Source organism: Denticeps clupeoides, chromosome 18, assembly GCF_900700375.1.
Source record: "Denticeps clupeoides chromosome 18, fDenClu1.1, whole genome shotgun sequence".
NCBI lineage: Eukaryota > Metazoa > Chordata > Actinopteri > Clupeiformes > Denticipitidae > Denticeps > Denticeps clupeoides.
This window is the reverse complement of record NC_041724.1, coordinates 18,003,020-18,008,055: the sequence shown is the minus strand read 5'-3', so window position 1 is coordinate 18,008,055 and position 5,036 is coordinate 18,003,020. Positions and strand designations below refer to the sequence as shown.

Sequence of the window (5,036 nt, the reverse complement as noted above, 5' to 3'; positions counted from 1 at the left end):
GGTTACTACCACCCACAGTATTTTCACTCAAATGTCGGTGTGTAATCTAATTACTCTTTAAAAACACGTTGTGATCCTGCTGATCATTGGCCCTGTTGGCTTGCCGTAGTGGAGGTGGCCAAATTGCAATGCTGCTCCTGAAACATAAATAAACCAGATAATTCTTGCTGAAAGTTCTAATATTTTCATTCACACATTGTTTTTTGTTTTTTAAATTAAACTAATCAATTACTATTTTCTTTATATTGAAAGCAATTCATGCTTTTTTTTCTAATTTTAGCATTGTAATATAGCGCAGTTAATGAATGAACAGAGACCTGATTTCTTCCTCGAGGTCCCCACTGAGGTAGAGCGCCCTTTGCACATCAGAGCTGTAGTAGCGGTTGGCGTAAACCTGATCTCCCTCTTTAGTGAAAGCCTCCCTGCAGTTTTGGGGCGGGTGGCCACTCTGCATTACTCAACGTGCTTCTTTTTTACTCTTAATGAGGTTCCTCTCATTAGAAGTCACAGAACGTTGGATAATCCGCTTCTCTTGTCTCATTTTGTCCTTGCTTGTTGCCACCGCTGTCTGGAACTGGTCTATATGCTGCCCCAGGGTGGAGTCAGTAAATGTCTTGGCATCCAGCTCCCCTTGCAGCTGCCTGAGCTTCTCCATCCGTTTGTGGCTATCAGCAGCGGTGGCCTGACTGATACTGAATTTGAGCTCATCAATACGGTTTATGAGCTGTTCCTTGTCCTTCTCCAAGACTCTAAGATAGTTTTTTAGTCGATGAACAAAAACCTCTACTTTTTTAACGTCATTGCGGCGTTCCTGAGCCTGGCTCTTGAGTTGAGCACATTGAGGTTGTAGCTGCTGCACCTGCACAGAGACCTGGTCCAACCTCTCCTGGTTCTGCTTATACCTCAGCTCAATCTCCTTAACCTTGGCCTTCCACTCCTCTATTTTCTGGTCATATTTTTATCTTTCACTGGTTTCATTTAATTCTCCAGCCCTGTTACAAGGGCCCATGCCATATGATGCTGCAGATCTTCAAGTTTTTGTTCATAGTATCAGTTGATGAGAGGCTCTTGTACCATTGTTCTTTCTCCTGGTATTTATGTTTCAGCTCATCCAAGCTCACTTCATGCCCTTCCATAGCAGTCTTGGTGTAAGTCCTTGTCTTCATGATGTGCTTGTAGTCCTCCTTCATCTGCTCCAACTGGGTGGCTTTCATGAATAATTTGTTCACAATTTGACCATTTCTGCTCTTCAGCTTGTAGGTTCTAAAGCCCAATCACAGCACATCTACTGTGATGGTCTGCCCATGCACTTCAGGCTTGAAGGCATCCTCTCCCCGGTTCCTCAGAGCCTGTCAGGACAGCACTTTTTCCACTTCAATTGTCTCCAAATGCAAAAAGCCCAAAAAGTGCGTGACACATAAAGTTCTTAAGAGAGATTTTCTCAATGATACCAACCTCTCCAGAGATGCTGTGTGATGCTGGCGGCAGATTCGCCACGTTCTCCTGCTGCTCCCCTGCATGGGAGGACTTGGCTCATTTGTGAGGCATCCCATCTGACCGGTCACTCTTCCGCTTGGACATGTCTGGAAGCGCTCACTGGAACCACTTTACTTACTAGCAGCGTTGCCCACGAGTTGATAATTTGTGCGACCGGACCTCGATGGCCTACGAAAGCTACCGTGGGGTCGAAGAAACCGGTGATGCTGGCGAATCTGCCACCAGCATCACCGGTCGCACAAGAGACTGCTCCCAGCGTTAACCGAGACGAGGAGAGCGCGGACTTCCCAGCGGGGCAAGCCGGAGACTGACCGGAGTGACTGATGCCTGCGGAAGGCATGGGTGGTAGTAGCCTAGTGGGTAAGACACTCGCCTATGAACCAGAAGACCCAGGTTCAAAACCCCACTTACTATCATTGTGTCCCTGAATAAGGCACTTAAGCCAGGGGGAATGTCCCTGTAACTACTGATTGTAAGTCTCTCTGGATAAGGGCGTCTGATGAATGCCATAAAATGTAAAATGTAAAAGTCTTCAAAGGAAACACAGCGCATAAGGTAGGGGATCCAGACCATCCAGACTGCCTGCAGCATCGAACCGTCCCTGCCTGTGACTTACTTGCACAGTTTGATGCAGAGATAAGGGAGCCACTAAGGAAGACATCCCCTGAAGCAGGATAACTTAAGATGTGCCTAGGAAAGTTTACTATAAAAGAGCGGGGATACTAGTGTCATGAAGCAGCTCGGTTAACGGGCAGACCACATCTGAGAAGTTCTTACAAAAACCAAAATAAAATCCAGCCATCCATAAAAAAAGTGGTGCAATTTCCGTTTTGATGTTGCGACAGTAACTTGACTTTGACCTAGTTTTTTTACCATGTAGGTCATAGTCACTTTCCCAAATTCACATTTCGCAAGGTTGAGGGTTAGTGACGCTTGCAGAAGGTGCTTAAAAACAGTTAGATAACAGTTAGATAACCTTCACAGCGAGGGGCTCCAGCAATCATCTAACATATTAAGTGCTGGAAGGTAGCAAGAGCATTGTGCATCACCTTGTACTGCAGAAAGTTATCAGGTGTAAGAAAGGCGGAGTCAATGGAACTTGCCAATAACCCCTCAAAACATCTAATTTCGTGGCAACTCGGGCTGCACCAACCTTGTCTACACAGTCCTCAATCCGAGGTAATGGAAAATTGGTTGGTTTAGTGACCGCATTAATATTTCTGTAGTCAGTACAGAACCGAAAGGTTCAGTCAGGTTTAGGGACCAGTAGGCACTCCATGCACTGCAACTTTGCTCAGCCAGCTTGTTCTCAAACAAGTAGGTCACCTCAGACTGCATCACTGCTTGCTTAGTTGGATTCATCCGATACAGGTGCTGCCTGATGTTGCAGGACAAACGTACTTACTTTCATAATGCCCAACTCAATCCCCTGCACTAAAACATTAGACACATAAAATGAATCGCCAGAAAATGGTTAAAAAAATTAGCCCATTCCAAAAGTGGAAGAACTGGAAATAGTTTAACCCTGGTTACATAATAAAATGTGTATAATAAATAATAAAATCTTATTCTGTTTGAATCTTTGGATTTTACTTAAATAAATTCCCTGATAAGAATAAAAAAACAACTCTGCTCTGCTTGGTTGCTTTTATGTGCTTTGAGTTTCCTAGGAAATTCTTCCCTAGGTGGCGTATTGTTTTTTTTTTTTTTTTTTTGTCCTTTTCTTTTTTGTGACTTGATGACAGGATAACCTGTTTGCATGACCAAGAGTTTGCTGAACTGCCTGGAGTTTTCGCGTAACGAATCGGGCAAGTTCTACGGATTTGACACTGACCGGCTATTTGTCATAGCAATGTTGTGGACTTCAGAGGCCAGAAACGTGAATTTTAAGCAATTCTGCGTTTTACAACTGATTCTATTTTATTTGTTGTATTCCTCAGTTCCAGCCACGTTTTCGATGTCACAGAAATCATAGGTTGAGGACTCTTCCCCAGGTCCCTTCCACACAGATAGTGATCCTCCCTGGTGTGGCTCATTCTGTCTAATCCGCTACCCTTTATAAGCCTTTTGTGAGCCAGAGTCTACTGGGCAGTTATCCAACATGAAAGCTGAGGTGTCCCCATGTTGTCTGGCTGCCATACTGGTTTTGTGTCCTACCCTGTTCGATGCAGTCTCATCCCATCCTGTCCTGAGGCGAATGTGTACAACAACAGCAACGTTTATTTCTTATACTGTATGTAATTATGGGCTTTATTTCTCAATGGGCTTTGACAGGCACTACAGTTGACACCCCCCACACTTGACCCTTCTGCGCACAAAAAAAGAAACTCTAGGAGAGAGAAAAAAAGAAAGGAAGAAACCTTGGAGTGATACAGAGGAGTGATACAGAGAGGGTAGAGTGAGCCTGCAAGTGGTATCAGTGCAGGGTTTGTGATTGTCCAATAAGAAAAAAAGGCCTACAATTATAGAGGTGGAGAAGTCCAAAATGTAGTCCAGTGTCATGGTGTACAATACGTATCGATTATGATGCTACTAATCCATTTGAAAATCCCTGAAGCTTTAGTTGTTATGGTGGTGGTGGCTCTTTTGCAAATCAGAGTTAACTGTCTAAATGGATATATTATATTTTTCGTTTTGCACTGGTCACCCTCTGGTTCGTTTCATGCTAAGTCCTGGTTTAACAGTTGCCAAGAACCAGGATTTATCTACTGGTCTCTTCACTGGAGTCTGCCGGTGGTCTGTGTGCTTGATTCCGTGTCTCGGAGAAAACAAACAGAAGCAGCGGCAGATGGGGGAATTGTACGACTGATAATGAAATGTGTGGTTATAGTGGTATTTTGGTGCTACAGTGGCCTGGTACCCTTACTAGGACAGCCTAACTAAGGTAAATTTTACCTTAACAGGGTGACTTTGTGATAAAGTGGCCTTAATAATTGACACTGTTAATGGGACTTTAACACATGGCCAGAGATGTGTTAAATCAGTTTAGATTTAAACACTGAGACTGTGTCTTAGTCCCGACCGGCAAGCCGTTCCACAACTGCAGAGCTCAAGCACAAGTCCAGGAGCAGGCAGATCACACAGGCACACAGGCAAGAAAAATTTGCCTCCAAGGTCAGGGAGCTGAAACTGGATACATATGAAACAATGGTATCCTTTGATGTCACTTCACTTTTCACCAGCGTCCATACCACTGCAACCTTAACAGCTGTAAGAAGGAGACTGGAAGAAGATAGCACCCTCACCGCCAGAAGCAACCTCAACCCAGGCCAGATCTGCCTGCTCCTGGACTTGTGCTTGAGCACCACTTATTTCTCATACAGACAGATACATGGCTGTGCCATGGGCTCGCCTGTGTCATCTATTGTTGTCAACCTGTACATGGAAGAAGTGGACGAGAAAGCACTCAACTCCTTCCCATGGATGACACCAACCCACTGGTTCATTTATGTGGATGACACCTGGGTGAAGATCATGAGCCAGGAAGTACAGGCCTTCACAGATCACATTAATTCCATGGACACAAACATACAATTCAC

The 5,036-nt window shown here is 44.5% G+C and overlaps 1 pseudogene; it reads right to left on the bottom strand.

Moving 5' to 3' along the window:
* Positions 1-457: 457 nt before the first annotated feature.
* Positions 458-1,581, bottom strand: LOC114768590 (structural maintenance of chromosomes protein 6 pseudogene; annotated as a pseudogene).
* Between the last annotated feature and the right edge of the window lie 3,455 nt (positions 1,582-5,036).